Raw genomic sequence first — 17,909 nt, forward strand, 5'->3', positions numbered from 1 at the left:
TGTAAATCTTATTTTGATGTAATTAAAAATAAATTAGGTTTAAACAGTAATGTAGAACGATGTAATTTTGATAAGTTATGCACATTTTGCCGCAAAAAAAAACATCAATTATGTCACAATTACCATTTAAATGAACATCAAAATAATTTATTTTTATCTTTAAAGTATTATTTTAAAAATGTCCCCGATCATATTATTTATTATATGCAATTTTACGGTTCCCCGCAGGTAGAGCGTGACATGCGTACATATTATGAACATTTGTACATCAAAAATATTGACGAAGGTCACAATTTTTTTAAAAATCATGTACTGGAAGACTCAAAACTTATAATTGAGTCTCAGAATGATGTAGCATTGTCAGGCCACAATTACTGGCGGCGGATATTGTATATGGTCATAATAAACAAATACACAAATATTGATGATTCATATAATGACTTAGACTATTTAAATTTAGCATCCATTAAATATAACATCGTGTATCACAATAATTCATCAATCTCGATGATTTAAAGTTAAATTGTATTAATTTAGATTTTAAAATATTTGTTCTTCTAACTGAGGCTCTTAAAAATGTACAACTTCTCGTATTGTTCCGATGGTATTTCTTACAGTTTGAAGCTTTGATGAATCATTTAAATTATGTCTCCATTACACATAGAAGATTTACAGACAATAACTGTGGTTATATTTACTTAAGCTAGATTTAATCGTATATCATTATATCAATCATGACTTATAACGTTTATTGCGGCCAGCCCATTTATAATTGTAAATCTTATTTTGATGTAATTAAAAATAAATTAGGTTTAAACAGTAATGTAGAACGATGTAATTTTGATAAGTTATGCAAATGTTGCTTCAAAAAAAAACATCAATTATGTCACAATTACCATTTAAATGGACATCAAAATAATTTATTTTTATCTTTAAAGTATTATTTTAAAAATGTCCCCGATCGTATTATTTATTATATACAATTTTACGGTTCCCCGTATATTGTCATAATAAACAAATACACAAATATTGATGATTCATATAATAACTTAGACTATTTAAGTTTAGCATCCATTAAATATAACAATCGGTATAGTGATCTGTACAATATGAACAATCGTAGAATCGGTATTAGAAAATATGATCGTAGGGACATTTTTGTTAACTACAGTAATTTTAATATTCATTTAGAAAATAATCATAATATTAGAACTTTTTTTATAGAATATATTATATTGTATGTTAGCCCTAAGTTTATAGAATTTAATAAAAAAGTAGAAAAATATGATTTAGATATACAGATAAGTGTTGACTTGTTGTACTTTTATTATGTGATTAACGCATTTTCAATAATTTTTAAGCTGTATAAAGTTCCTTTACTATATTTATTTTGTACTAATGAAAATGCTGTTGTATCTTTTTATCATGAAGATGAATCGAATGATAAATTTATATGTAATTTATATAGAGATGGCGATGGCGAAGATATTTTTGACTGTGATATGTGTATACCCAGTTTACATTTAAAAAAAAAGGAATGTTTTAATTAAAAGAGTTGAGTATTTAGATTTAGCGGCTGATGTCAGTGTAATTAGTGATAAGTGATAACTTTGAATTTAATTCATGGGATTATATTATGTATTAATAAATTTGTAATTATTAACTTTTGTAAATCGCCATATTTATAAATAATATTGTAAGTTATTAATAATAAGTTCATGTACAATGTAATAAATGTAATTTTACATAATTTTTTAGTTTTGTATTCATTTAAAATTTATAATTATAATATTGTTGTACTTGGAACGACAGTTGAATAAAAATAAAAATAGAATATTATACGCCTATTTCCTGGTAAATGAAAATTTATAAGCATTTAAAAAAATAAGCAAAAAAGTGATATGTTAACATATTGTAGCCCACACAGTACCTAGATTAATATTTTCAATATGTTTTAAAAATATTTTGTTCTAAATAATATACATCCTAAACATTTCTTTAGATCATGGAATTATATTTAACCTATGCCATAAAAATATTTTTTGGCCACCTTATAAGTCTTATAAAATAATTATAGGTTATTTTTAAAATATCTTGGTATATTTTCAATATATTTTAAATACATATATTAAAATATCTTATTTTATTATGACTTATTATAATAATAATATTATATTGTTAATATATTTTTAACATTATAAAGCTTATAAAATTAATATTTAACAGTTAAGATAATTTACCTTTATCAAGCTTTTTACCATGAAATTTGATATTATTTACATTAGTTTCTGAAATACAAAGAACCGTTAAGATATAATTTATCAATGTTTAACACACGTTACAACTTAAAAAATAATAATATACCAATATAATATTATAGTACCTACATTATACATATATCATAATTATATTAAATCAGCATATACATTCTACATTTCAACATATTATTTACCTTGGTTATTTTTATTAATTTGTGTAGTTTCTTTTTTGTCTGATTTTGAAAAGTTGTTTTTTGTACTTTAATAGTCATTATCATTGTACATATTATTATCTCCTACGACAAATTTTAATAATTGGATGCATTTTAAATAATTAATAAACTAATTTCAAATGAATGGATATTACCGAGGATATTACTTTTTTTTATATACATTATATTTAGGTGGAGAGTTGAGGGTTGATTGGTTCTTATCTATTTTAAGTGCAGATTTGCGATTTACTCCTCTTCTTTTTACAAGCTTTGTACTAGTAATTTGTTTATCACATTTCAATCTTCTAATATGTTTTTTTTACTGGTACTTTCTACATTTAACAGCTCAGAAGTTTCTTCTGTCTGTTTTTGTTTTTTATATGCTTCATTTAAATTAGCTAAAATATATTTTCAAATAAATAGTACATAATACAAATTGTATTGAATTCATAAAGATGCTTACTTATATCCCTTGCTAATGTCCGTGCATCATTATAATCAAACTCGATTGTATTAGGTGCTAAACGGCGCTCTACTGTTAATTGAGGTTTTATTTTGCAATCTTTATTTGGCCTCACATATCGTGAATTTTTCAACAAAAAATTAGTACACATTCAATGGTATTTTCATTGGTAAAACAAACTTTTGACCACGTGATTGAAATAACTAAAATCAATTTTTTTTTTTATGCTATACAAGCCATTAAGGCCATTTGCACGCTTCAACCAAACTTCTCCATATATATACTAAAATCAAATAAACAAATTTAATTTTAACACATTGATTATTCAAAAATACTAGAATATACATCACAGAGATAATATTATAATTATTAATAAAGTGTTTAATACCAGTCCAAATAATGTAACCTATATCACCAAAATTATATTATATTTTCATATTTATCATATGAATATTACATACAATTTTTCATAGTTCTAATGATATAAATATTATTATTATAAAAACATATTTTTACAGTACCTAGATATACTATACTTATAATATTTAGGTAAGAATAAGTTAAGTTATAAATAAACTACTATTATACTCATAGGCGCAACTAGGATTAAGATTCTGGGGGGTGGGGGGCCTACAGTTTTAACAAAACTATGAATATAAAACATACCATAAGGCCCATACGGGGCATCCCACCGCCTCTCTACATACAATCACAACACATTTTAGGTCCTGAACCAAGAGAAAAACATTTGGATATACAACAATTTGCTTTTTATGTATATGACACTATCATGAGTAATGTAAGTCAATCATAAAAATGGTATACTCCACTCAACATTTTATACACCAACTAATAGTATCTTACTAATCTTATAAAAATGTATTAATATTATAATATATAACTAATTTGTAGTATTACCTGTAATATAAGAGTAAGAAAAAAAAAACATGTCAACTTTATAGTCAATAGGTAACATTTTAATAAATTAATGGTATTTTACTATCATCAGCATTTGCAAAATTGTTTAAAAATTTTTCTGTATCAATATTGTTTGATATGTCTCTCTCAATATGAATTATGGATAAATTTGTAAAACGTTCTTGTATCATAGTTGAGCGTAGCCATGTTTTTACTCTCCTCATCGCAGAAAATGATCTTTTACAAGTTGCACTACTTATTGGCAAAGTATATGCGACACCAAGAAGCTTGTATACATTTAGAAAAGTAACCTCATTTATGATAGTTGCCATTTTCTCCAGATCACCTAATACCTGATTTTGATAAGTGACTTGAAAAGCATTTTTTGCAACAGTCATTTCTGCCATCAATGTTTCACTATCAATTTGAAACAGATCCTATAATATAGTAGTAAAAAAACATAAATCAAAGCACATAATCAATACCTATATTCATTGTAATTGAAAGATGATGTATTCTTACTTATAATGATTAATGAATAACTTGCTTTCTTTAAAATCAAGCAAAAAAAAATTGTCAACAGAATGAGCAAGTTTTAAACTTTGAATAGAAAAACGACGAATGAGATTTTCGATTACATAATCAAGCACAACAAAATATTTGATTCGCCAAAATGCTTCACTTGTTACTTGAGTGTTTTCTTGTTCAGTACTAGTTGAAGGTTAGTTAGAAGTTACATAAAAATTTGATAAACGAGTACTTTCAACTCTTTTTCTTTTCGATCCAAGACCTAGAAATTAGAATAAATATAATATATTACTAATCATAACATTGAAATTTTTACTATTGGGAAGTAATATGATAACCTATGAATATGATTGAAATTATTTATTATTTTCAATTTAAAATAACTTAATTTAACCTTTAGCTTGGGCCACATCTCTGTCATTATTATCTTCAATTTCTTCAGTAAGAACTTCAATTAAAGCAGGATAATTTTCCTTAACTATTTTACAATTATGAAAACGACAAGACCTCCGTGTATCACTAATTCGAGTTATACTTTTGTTCTTAATTTTAAGTTTCTTTTTAATTTCTAAAAATTTATGGTTGGTAGTAGGCATAGCAAAATGTACATATACTGCATCTAAAGTATTGAATAGACTTTTAGCTTCCTAGAAACAGATTAAAAATTAATTATAAACACTGTAAAATTGTAAACATAACAGAAATGTATTTACATTTCATATTTACATTAACTGATTTGCACATATCTATTACAACTAAATTTGTCCTGTGTGCCATACAACGAGTGTAGATAGCAAATGGATACTTTTCTTGAATTTTTTTTGAACACCACCATGTACTCCGGACATTACACTTGCTCCATCGTATGATTGAGCAATTAAGGGAACATTATGTAAGTTATATTTTTTGAGATAACAAACAATTGCTGATGTCAACGATTGTGCATTTTGATTTTCAGAAACATTGATGAAGCCCAAAAAACGTTCAAAGACTTGAAAATGATTGGTGTATCAAACGCATAATGCCATTTGTTCTTTTTTAAAACTTCTAAAAAGATTTATTTTATTAAATTATAAAAAATATGAACTAATATCATTAGGTAGTTAGTTAACTTAGGTATGGTCTATTACCTGGCTTCATCACACATTAAAGAGAAAAAACCACATTTCTTTATATATCAGTGCTTATGGTTGAAATTACATCATCTGCACAAAGTTGAACAATTTCATTTTGAATTGCCCAACTTGTATAATTAATAGGTGATTCATATCTTTTGAAAAAGTCTGTGTTGTGTTTAGAAATTAATTTACATGTTTCTAAAAAATTACCTGAAAATTACAAAATACAATTACCTATATTTTAGCAATATTATAATTGTTTAATTTGGTTAAATAATAATTCATAATAATTGTAATGCATATGTTTTTTAAATCTTTTATATATTTTTATTTATGTATACAGTGGCGTATATAGGAATTATTTTCACTATGGGCCAATTTATCACCAGCATGATATAATACATAGCTACAACTGGGACATTTTTTAGGTGGCCAAGTGGTTTTAATTATTACATAAATGATACAAATAGAGATATTTTAATTTATAAATACATATTTATTAATATTCACAGTCTTACAGATTTATTCAATAAAATTCATTTTTCTATTTTTTTTTATAAACATATTTACTATTTCTTCTACATTGATTGGAATGTTACGATGAATTGTCATCAATGCAAGGCCTTACAATCTAACGTTTCCTTGTTGATTCCTCAAAAACATTTTAAGTCGACCTAGTGTTGAAAAACTCCTTTCAACCGATGCAGTTGTAACAGGTATAGTGCATAATATTTTTAACAGAACATGCATTGTGGGAAATTCATTTCTGTTACTTTTTTTTAATGCTTCGATTTTCGATAGCATTTTTTGGAATGCTGTTCGATGAATCTAAAGAAAATAATTTCTATTTAATTTTCCATAGTCTCCATTCACCTTCAATAATTGATGAATTAAAGTTATCTTCAAAATCAGTTTGATAAAAGTTATCTTCAAAATCAGTTTGATAAAAGTTAATGGCATGTAATACATTAGTATAACTTGAATTAATCGTATAAAATGGTACAATATGTTGAAGACTTAAAAGAACTTCTTTATGTTTGGTAAATCTATTAAATAATGACATAGATATCTCATCAAGATATGGAATAAACAAACTAATTCTAAAATACACTTCTGGAGAATCAGTAGAATGATTTTGTTTATGTTTTTGTGTACCAACAATTCTTGGTATCAATTTTGTAACATTGAGGTTATTAGCTACATTAAGAGCAGATTTAAATACTTCATTAAATTCACTCTCGGCATTTGATCTCATCTCACTGATGACTGATTGAACATTTTCTACACTTTCAACAGCTGTACATAAATCAGTATTAGACTTTTGAAAATTAACAGATACTTGATATGTTAAAGCTAACAATTTGTTAACAGTAAATAGAGTAATAATAAACTCAAAATCACAGATTTTTTTGTGGAAAGAGCGACCCATTGAACCATCATCTTTATTGTCAGACATTATTTGTTCTAATGTTGCTATAATAGGCAAAATATTATCTTTGAACAATGCGATAGCTTCATGTCTCTCAACCCATCGTGTATCACAATAATTCATCAATCTCGATGATTTAAAGTTAAATTGTATTAATTTAGATTTTAAAATATTTGTTCTTCTAACTAAGGCTCTTAAAAATGTACTAACTTCTCGTATTGTTCCGATGGTATTTCTTACAGTTTGAAGCTTTGATGAATCATTTAACACAAGATTAAGAGAATGTGACAAACAATGTGTATAAATAGCTGATGGATACTCTTTTGATATTAATGCCTGGACTCCATTAAATGCACCACTCATAGCCGCAGATCCATCATAACCTTGTCCTCTTAGGTTCTTCAAATTAAGTCCAAAAGACAGGAGCTCTTTTTTTATTGTATCAGCTAAACCCTTTCCAGATACATCAGTTACAGGTACAAATTTTATAAAGTCTTCCATAATTTCATTTTGTTCATCATCCACATACTGGAGACATAGAGAAAACTGTTCAATACCTTGTACATCGGAGGTTTCGTCAGCAAGAACAGTAAAAAAAATATATTTTTTAACACTATCAATTATATAATTTTGAATAGTTGATCCAATTAATGCTATCATTTCATTTTGAATTAAGGGGCTATTGTACATTTGTTTACCTCCTGATTTTAAGATATGAGACTTGAGAATATCATCTCCACATCGTGCTCTAAAACGTAACAATGCTCTGAAGTTTCCATCATTATGTTCAGGTTCATTTAAATTTAAACGTCCATAATCTTTATGACCTCTATATGAAAGTTCTTGTCTACCACAAAATATTATTGTTTCAACAATTGCACACGATTTTTGTTTATTTTCAATGTTTTTTTTTTTTCATCTGTTTGTGTACTTGAAAATCAATGGTGTCTTTTTTACCATCAAATATTAAAAAAAAATTACTAGATTTGATCATTGCAAGCTTATGATATTGCAGATTACTATGAGTTAAGAAAACATTTTTAGCTAATTTCCAATTTTGAAACGGTAAGATAATAAGTTGCCCAACTTTAAGATTTGATCCTTTATCAATAGTACTTACTGGACCAAATACAACACAGTTCTTACAAAAAGCTCCATTCAAATATTTTGAATAAGCTATCCACTTAAACTCATCCAACCAAGATTTTTGAAAATGCCGTTTTTTATTTTTTGTTATCTGCACGTATAAGCTTTTCTTTGAGAACATCATCCATTTTAAAAGTCTGATTTTTTTTTTTGTCAAATACACTCCAATATCATAACTATTGTCTAAAATACTTTCATCAGTACACAGTATATTTTCACAAGTAGATTCCTAATAAAATAAAAAAGTATTAAAACAAACTAACTTACTAACTACTCAAGCTAATAAATATATTTACTTGATTCATATTATCATCAATTATACTATCTGTGTTACAAATCTGACCAACTAGACTTTTCTACGTTAAAGCCAATAATAGACTGTCACACAATATGGTTGAACAAGAAGATATCTAGTGAATAAATAATTTAATTAATTACTTATTCAAACAATACAACGAATATTTTCAATTTCTGTTAACAAAATATTTACTTGGTTTATATTGTCATCAATTATACTATCTGTGTTACAAATCTGACCAATAGACTTTTCTACGTTAAAACCAATATTAGACTGTCCACTGTCACATAATATGGTTGAACAAAAAGATATCTAGTGAATAAATAATTTAATTAATTAATAATTCAAACAAAAATATAATAAACAAAAAGAATATTAATAAACTATAAAATACATAAAATTATAATCAATGACAGTTCTAACGTGGCAGGGTGGATAGCTGACTGTACTAAAATGTTTGGTGTTGCTTATTATTGAAAAATTAAATTTGTATTCAAAAATAAAATTATAATAAATTAAATAAACAAATTATAAATGTACTATTGCCTGTACAAAAATTTTAGCCCAGAACCGCACCTGATTATAATGCATTATAATTATAAACTTATGTACCTAATGTCAATTAAAAATATCTATTAAGTAATAAATAACACTTGCTCACACTTGCAACAAATAGGTAACTATTAGCAAATAATAATATTTTCTATAATAATAAAATAGCTATAAATCAAAAAGTAACTTATAGGAAAGTACTTACTTCACTTGATTGACGGGGCACAAACAAAAACGTTTTTAATTTTTCTTTGAAATTCATGTTTTTAACAATTTTTATGAATATTAACAACAGTTTGCGCGTACAACGATCCGTTAGATTAGAAAGTGCTCAACGATCGACGAAACTCACGAAACAATTTCTAGTAATGCATGATAAATCGATAACATTTTGTAATAATACAACAGTAAAATGGAAAGCCATTTCTAAAAATAGAATGCACTATCGACGTCCATATAAACATAAACACGGGTTCATAGTAAGTTGTTGTAAGTTACATGATAGTGTGTGGTGATACGGTGCTATCACCAGCATAGCGCGCCCGTCGCGCGTTGACCGCGGTCACGGTTCTACCGTACTGTTTGTAGTTATATTGTACTTATTGTATTTATTGTAAACGTGTACCATTTATACCGTACCCATTTTTATTGTATCATGTTTTCACCCGTGCAATTATTTCACCCGTACCGCGCACCACCGCTCGCTGGCGTTTCGACAGTCGTGGACAAACCATAGAGTAATATAGAGAGGCCGTTGCATTTTATCATGAAGCGCAAGTAAACTTTGGGCAGGCCAGCCACTTTTAGAAGAAAAATATATTGTACTCATTTATTATTATTTATTGTACCTAATTAAGAACAATAATCTCTTTTCTCTACTAGAATCTACTAACCCATTTGGTACTTAAATTATTTATTTAATTTGGTGTTTCTATTAAAATACATGAATTAATATAAATAACAAATATTTTAAAAATCAATTTATTCCAATGAATATTATACATACAAATTATAAATTTATAAGTAGTATACAATAAACGCATTACATAATAATATAACCAAATAAACATATTTTAATATTTATATAGGTATAAGTAAATACTAAATAGTAATATACATAATAACAAATTATAATATTGTGCCTCAACTGTCAATATTGGACAGTTATTTTTATACGTGTCTAGATAGTAGATAATTAACAAAATAATATAATATGAAGTCATGATTCTTGTTTATATAAATAAAAATTCAAAATTACTGGTTCATGATAGAAGAATCTTCTTATAAATTATACATTACATTATTAGGTATTAAATTATTATAATTTAGCGAATATATTTGTTTTATAATGATGTATATGAATATAGGTATTTAACAAATTGAGTTATATCTTCTGTTTTAATTTTCTTGTATTATGTTCTAAAAAAACTATAATTATTTTTATTGAATAGGTAATTAAATTGTATATGTTTATAATGTTTTAAATAAATTTAATTAGTTATTATAGCAAAAGAAAAAAGCAATAAGAAGCTTAAGTTATCTATTAATTTATCACTGTCCTTTAAATAATGTTAATTTATTATACCACATGCGAAGGGAGGTTGTTTCATTGTGGGATTTAATGGAATATTTTATTTTCAAGCTCATATATGTTGATGATATTGATTTAATTAAATGTGTTAAATGGTCAGATAATGAACTATTGCTGTCTATACTATGGTTATTTAAAGAACTGAATATTGAATTATTATTCATGAAATGAGAAAGAACTTTTGTTTGAATAAATAATTTATTGATTGTTTTATTTTGGTAATCATAAGATTTTAAAATTGTTTCAGTTTGCAAGCATATTAAGATTACATCGTCGCTTGGATAAGTAAGACCCCCTTTATTACCTCCACGGGTTTTTAATGTAATAAGTGAATTGAGAAAATCCTGTTTATTGTAGGAAAATAGTGATGATACACATATTTCACATTTAATAATAGAGCTTAATTTATGTACAACAAAACCAGAAATATAAATAATAACTTCTTAAGAAAATTCGCTGAATTCATATGTGTTTTGGCCAACAATATAACTGTTATCATGAATAAAAGAATCAACGTCAGCTACATCTAGATCTGTGTTATTATCATACTCCGTACTGCAATTAATTACTTTAACAGGATCAGAACTACTGTAATGTAGAATATCAATATGTTCAAGAGGTATGCAATTGCCAGTATTGAAACTCTGTACATCGTTAGTCCTAATAACTGTTTTTCGGTATGCTGCGAGAAATTGTTTTGCAGTGGGGTTATTATTATGCCCCCCATGAGACCGAATAGTTCCAAAAAAGAATTCAAGGTGGTCCTGACTTAGTCTATATGTCCGAATGAACTTTAAATTATCTATGTACCGGTTATACAAATTTAATATAGAATTCAAAGTTATGATAAAGCCTATAAACCCTGTCTTTCTCTTTGACTGTAGAACAGGAATAAACGTATTATCATTAACATTGTCTTTTACTTTTAAGTCTTTAACATAATTAATAAATTTGTTAGTAAAATCTTTAACATAATTAAAATTGTGCTTACTAAGAGCCTTTTTATTTCCTATCGCATTAGAAGACCTAGAATTACAAATATCAAACGCTGTGTTAAATAGTTCTATAAATCTTATTGTAGCATCAGAATTTAAAAATGTTTTTAATTTAAGATTATTTTTACAAAATTTAAGTGCATCAGCAACAGACTGGCTTAAAAGCTGAGCTGCTAATTTAACTTTCATTTTTTGTTTGAAAAAAAATATATGTTGTTTTCTTGTTTTATTTCCTAAATGACAACCTTCTTTTTCTTGTAAAATAAAAAGCTTTTCTATGTAATCAAAATAAACTATTTTATTTTTAAAATCTAAAAATTGTTTTTTTTCCCCAAAAGCATTCCTAACTAACTTGAGCATATGTGCTATGTGCAGCATCTAATATAATTACTATGGGCATATTAATGTCCTTATTATTATACATAAATGTAGTTACTAAGTTTTCTGAATTTAAATTGCATCCTAAAAGCTTAGTTGCAGTTACATTGGTAGAGCAGCCATCAAATGTCAAACTCACTATCTTTACTCCAGTTTCATGTAGTAGAGATAGTGCATGAGTAATAAGTTCTGATTTTTGTGAACTATTTAAGCTAGCCGTTAAGAAATAAGCAATAGGTAACTTCCAATGTTCATTAATAGCAACAACTAAAAATACAAATGCTTCTTTAGCCATTTCCAAGCTGTCGCCATCTAATCCATTACCCAGATCAACACGGCCATAATATTTTCCATCGGAACTGTCAAATTCAATATTTTGCCGAATAGCCATTTCATCCATTATAAGTGAACAATAAATAGGAATTGTTGAATTTTTAACTTTTAAGGATAGTGATTTTAATGCTTCTTCTGTAAATCCTGGATCAGCATTAACATGGGAGTACCACTTACTTAAAGTTCTAGGGTGTGGTAATATAGTATTGAACTGTTTTCTTACATAAGTATACGTAAGCCTTAGCCGAAAAGAAATGTAGCGAAAGAGCAAATTGACGAACCTCTGGACTATACTTTTTAGGTACTTTTTGTCCCAAATTTTTTTTAGCCCAATTAGTTATGAGATGTTTATGCTTACCAAAATTATTTAGCAAAATTTCAGAAGCATCATCATTTAGTAAATTTTGGTTTTTCAGCTTATCAATGATGGCAGACATAGATAAAATTATTTTTTCCTGCCGTCTGACTCGTTGTTGAAGAACTTTCAATTTTTTATTTTTAGCAGCAAGTTCATATGATAATTGTTGGATACCATTTTTTAGGAAAATACGATTTGGTGTATCAGAGTCAGCACGAACACTTAATGCTTGATAGTTTGTTTTGTACTTTTTCTGAATAAAAATATATACTTTTTTTAGTTACCTAATCATACTAATCTATATATAAAGAAAATAGTATAATTTTTAATTGATACCTTAACTGCTGGATGGTTTATATTAAATTCATCAGATTTTAAAGGAGTTACATAGGACTTTTTTTTCTACCTTGTCATACTCAACATTACTTCTTAACAACTAAAAAAAAAAAAAAAAATACATAAATACATAACTTTAAGCGTTTTTTTTTCAAACTAGGTATGTACTTCAGCTGAAGGTGAATAAGATTTCAGAGATACAGAAGTACAAGTATCAAGAGTGTCGTTTAGCTTTTCTATACCTTCTAATGAAATATCACTATATAAATAATATCATAATAAATATGTGTAAAATGTTTAATTTATTTCCAATATCATTATTAATTAAGTACCTTAACGGATGATGAAGAGCAACTTAAATCAGCAGAGAAGCAAGGTTTTATCATTTCTGGGTAATCTATTTTTGCCTAAAATTGAGAGTTATAGTTAACTATATCAAAAAACTTATAGTTAGTTATAAAAAAATTATTAAATAGTTACATTTTTAACTATAGATATAATTAGACATGGAACTGCATTATGATTTAGTAATCTTCTGGATTTATAGCTAATAAAATTTGAAGAATCAAAATGGCAAGAACAAATTATACTATTTTTAGTCAAACTATTTGAACTAAGATTGTTTGCCACTAAAATCATTCCATTTCCCCATCAACTCAGGATTAGATAGAGGAAATCTGGAAAAATATCAAAAAAATGATACTTAAAATTTAAAATGTATTTAATATTTAAATCTTGTCTTACTTGTGAAAGGAAATATCATGAGACTTGCTCTTAGGGTTTTTTGATCTGCCACATATAAAACAACTCGGCATTATGATCACACTTTTTAAGGATTTGAAAACAATTAATAATTTTAAATATGTTAACTAATATATAACCAATTGTCCTAACTAGAATCCAGAGAAATCAAAAAGGACGACAATAAGAGTCAAGAGATCACAATTCACATTTTTTTCTTTGATTTATATAGATAGATATTAATATAACCTTAGATCATATACTACTGTATACTCGTATGATCTAAGAATATAACATTATTATTGTACTATGCGATCTAGTGGACAAGGAGAGCGCAGTTGGACTCTCGATAAGGGTCAACGACCGAACATTTGGCTTCACTACTAGAACACGGGGAATATATGCAACGGCCTCTCTATATTACTCTATGGGACAAACGCTCTGGTTCGTCTCGCGACAATCGCTCTCGACACAGTCTCCTACGGTTTACGCGCACGCTCACCGATCGCTACGCCGAACCTACTCACGCGACGCCGTACATTTAACCATCCGTTTGTTTGTTTATCTTATTATAAATATATCGGCGACACAACGCCTTTAAACAAATCTCGTGTCTGTTGTTGTTTATTTATTTTATATTTTCTTGTTCCTTCTGATAACAGCCGTAAAAGTTGGTCGTTAGTGCGAGACGGTTTTACCTTCACTAACGCGACATTGGTGACCTCGCAACAAACGACGCACGTGTCGAAACCGCCACCGAGTACAAACGCCTTGTGCCCCATCGTTTTTTGGCTCTCACCCGCGTTTCAACGTCGTGTCACGTGTTTCGTCCTCGCGAGTCTCACGCGCCATTCCGCATATTGGTGATCTCGCTACTCAACACGCGACAGCCGAACACGTGGTTCACGTCGGATTAATTATCCACGCGCATCCAGCAACCGTGCTTCGTAACCGACGCCATGAGCGCAAAAGATGACAACGCCGGTACAACCACCCCGTCGGTACCCGCAAACGCACCTTCCGCGACCGCCCCGAACGAGATGGCCGCAGTCGCACATGTTTGGCTCCCGGAATTCTGGAAGCATTCCCCCAAACAGTGGTTCATCCACGCCGACACTGTGTTCCGTGTGCTGTGTGGCCGACTCGTCGACCTCAATCAAAAAACGTCCATCCAAGCAGTCTCCGTCATCGACATCGCAGACACCACCGTATGTACAATTGCGCGAACATCCCAATGGACGTCGCTACTGCTGGACTACCCCGAGGTCACGCAAGAATCGCCGGTCCCGACCAAGTGTTGCAATGGCTACAAGGTCTGAGACCACACATATATTGTTTAGAAAGTATTCACAGGATGTACGTGTTGTACATGTACAAATGTATCACGTAATGAACACAAGGAAAAGTTAGTTTCTAAAAGTATATCGAAAAGCCCACTGCGAATACTCAAGTGGGACCTTGTAGAAAGACAATGCATTCTGACTGTTGTCTTTCCTATATAAAGACGCTCGTAGGGCGATCTCAACACACTATTTCTGCGTGACGACTAGTTGACAGTATTCATGCTAGAGATATTTGTCTTAAGTTGTACATTACTCTGAGTGTTTAGAATAAACTTGTTAAAAATACTAATCTGTCAATAAATCTATAATAATATTTAAATTGACTACTGTGTTAAATTCATTTGATTCGACCCTTGTCAACCGAGCTCCATAACTGGTTCGCAACAGAAAAAATTTGGTGCCGAAACCAGGGATCTTTACAAACATCGTATCAACACGACGAAGATTTCTACCCGAATCATTCAAGGGAAATCTGATCAACTTCTCAAGAATAAATTCAAAACATCTGCCGTGGACCAGCGAGTTCTAGAAGTGTCGACATCAATTCAATGAAAAATTCAGTAATGTACAATAGTTGGTAAGCGTAACTCATATGTCAGATAGTCCGAAAAAACGTAGTAGTTTAAATATAACGTTAGACGATAGTCCTACGAAAGTAGAATTATCCAAAGCACAGGTTTTTGAGATTGTGGTGGGTACTCCGACAAGTGAAAAAATGTTAGGAGACAATAGTAACGCTGGGACAACACTGTCCACAGACACCACACTATCAGCTTGCTCTATAGGGCTCGATAAAACCGTGGAGCATGTAACGCGTATGGTACCCGAATTTAGTGGGGGTATCGATGAAAAATTAATATTTTTTATAAATGCATGCGAGTTAGTATCGGAAATAACTCCGGTAGCTAATAAGGACATAATGTTGAGAACTATCTTAACTAGAATAAAAGGGCAAGCTTACGAGGTGATAAGATATGAGGAAATCACCAGCTGGGGAATGCTAAAAACTTTGTTAAAAAACACGTATGATAAACCTATAAACGCGGCATACTTACAGATAGAATTATTTAGCGCGAAACAACGTTATAAGGAATCGTTAATAGAGTATGCCACTAGAATACGTAATCTGGTACAAGCGGTATCAGAAGGTAGCACCCAGGGAAAGAGCACGAGTGATGCTCTCGCCGTTAAAACCAATATAAGGGAACAGGCGTTATTAGTATTTTTGGAAGGGATTAATGATAAAATAAAAGTAATGGTAAAAAGTAAAAATCCCTCCACATTAGAGCAGGCAATACAAATTGCAATAATTGAAGATAAAAATATAACCCCAAGCGAATTAAAAAATAATTTTAATAATAAGGCTAAAGGGGAAGCGCAAAAATACAATAAAGGTAATTGTCATGTATGCGGAAAATACGGGCATTATGCTAGAGATTGTAGGTTTAAAAAGGGAAGTCCTAAAAATGAGGGTGGTAAATTTAGTACAAATAAACCTACAGCAAATACATATTTAATATGCACATATTGCTCAAAAAAGGGGCACACTATAGATAAATGTTATAAAAAGAAAAATAAAGATAAACGTGATAAAGGAGAAAATTCCAATTCGGGAAACGAAACCCGACCGCAGGAATAGAAAGTCCCTCTGTGGTTGAGGATTTAAGGGAAATATATGATATAAAACAAATAACGGTAGCAATGGAAAATCAACATATTAAAAGTAGGTCCAAACATTTTATGAATAATCCGATAGAATTTTTAGTAGATACAGGTAGTAGCGTAAATATAATTCGATTATCCGAGTTAACATCGGACACAAAGTTAATACCAGGTGAAACAATTTCCTTAAGAGGTATAAGTAGTACGCTAGAAACTACCATAGGTATAGTCGAGATACCGATTGAAATAGGAACCGAAACTTTTAAGAAAGTAAAATTTTATATAGTAAAAAATGATATGCCACTTATTAAAGCAGGTATATTAGGTAGACCGTTCTTTCAATTGCAAAATACCACAATACATATGCCATACGGCTGTGGTACGCACACGTTAACACTAGGAAATCACATAAGAATACCTCCGCGGGTAGAATACATAATGGCGGTAGGTGTTGACGCCGGCACGGTTAAAGATAATGAAGTAATAACTATTCATCAGGAGGAGCTGCAAGAGCAAGTGTTCTTGGGCAACGTAATAAATACAGTGAAGAACGGGCTCGTGCTAGTAAACGTCATAAACATATCTGATGAGGAAAAAATAATACAACCGGTGTCGCTAAGTCAAATAAAATATGAAATTTATAGAGAGGAGTCAGTCATGTATATAAACACTAATAAAAACGAAAACTTGTCAAACTATTCAGAAAGGGTACAAAAATTAAAAAATGAATTACGTACTGAACATTTAAATTCAGAAGAGGCCCGTAGTGTTGAACAAGTGTGTATAGACTTTATGGACATATTTCATTTAGAAGGGGATAAGTTAACTTATACAACGTCCATAGAGCATGAGATAAGAACTCCGGGGGGAGAACCTCCCATATATCAGAGACAGTATAGGTTACCACATAGCCAAAGGGACGAAATAACAAAACAAATAAAACAAATGGAAAGCGACGGTATAATAGAACCAAGCAGTAGTCCATGGAAAAGTCCTATACTTTTAGTTCCGAAAAAAATAGACGTATCAGGAAAACCTAAATTTCGTTTAGTAGTGGATTTTCGAAAATTAAATAATATTACAGTAGGTGACAAAATGCCATTACCACAAATACAAGACGTATTAGATCGACTAGGTAGGTCTAAATACTTTTCTATACTCGACCTTGCTCAAGGTTTTCATCAAATTTCGTTAAATAAAGAGTCACGGGTTAAAACAGCCTTTAGTAGTGACATAGGGCATTGGCAATA

At 29.4% G+C, this 17,909-nt stretch overlaps 1 long non-coding RNA gene and 1 pseudogene across 1 annotated transcript; both read right to left on the minus strand.

The window, feature by feature from the left end:
- Positions 1 to 2,458: 2,458 nt before the first annotated feature.
- LOC149061261 (uncharacterized) lies at positions 2,459 to 4,281 on the minus strand. Its single transcript, XR_016189787.1, has 3 exons — positions 3,852 to 4,281; positions 2,934 to 3,216; positions 2,459 to 2,868 (listed from the first exon to the last, which is right to left on the minus strand). It is a non-coding gene; the product is annotated as an uncharacterized LOC149061261 (long non-coding RNA).
- A 9,100-nt stretch (positions 4,282 to 13,381) lies between these two features.
- Positions 13,382 to 13,728, minus strand: LOC149061262 (THAP domain-containing protein 1-like; annotated as a pseudogene).
- Between the last annotated feature and the right edge of the window lie 4,181 nt (positions 13,729 to 17,909).

Source organism: Diuraphis noxia, unplaced genomic scaffold (assembly GCF_037042655.1).
Source record: "Diuraphis noxia isolate RWA-SAM2 unplaced genomic scaffold, SU_Dnox_SAM2 contig0001, whole genome shotgun sequence".
Taxonomy (NCBI): Eukaryota; Metazoa; Arthropoda; class Insecta; order Hemiptera; family Aphididae; genus Diuraphis; species Diuraphis noxia.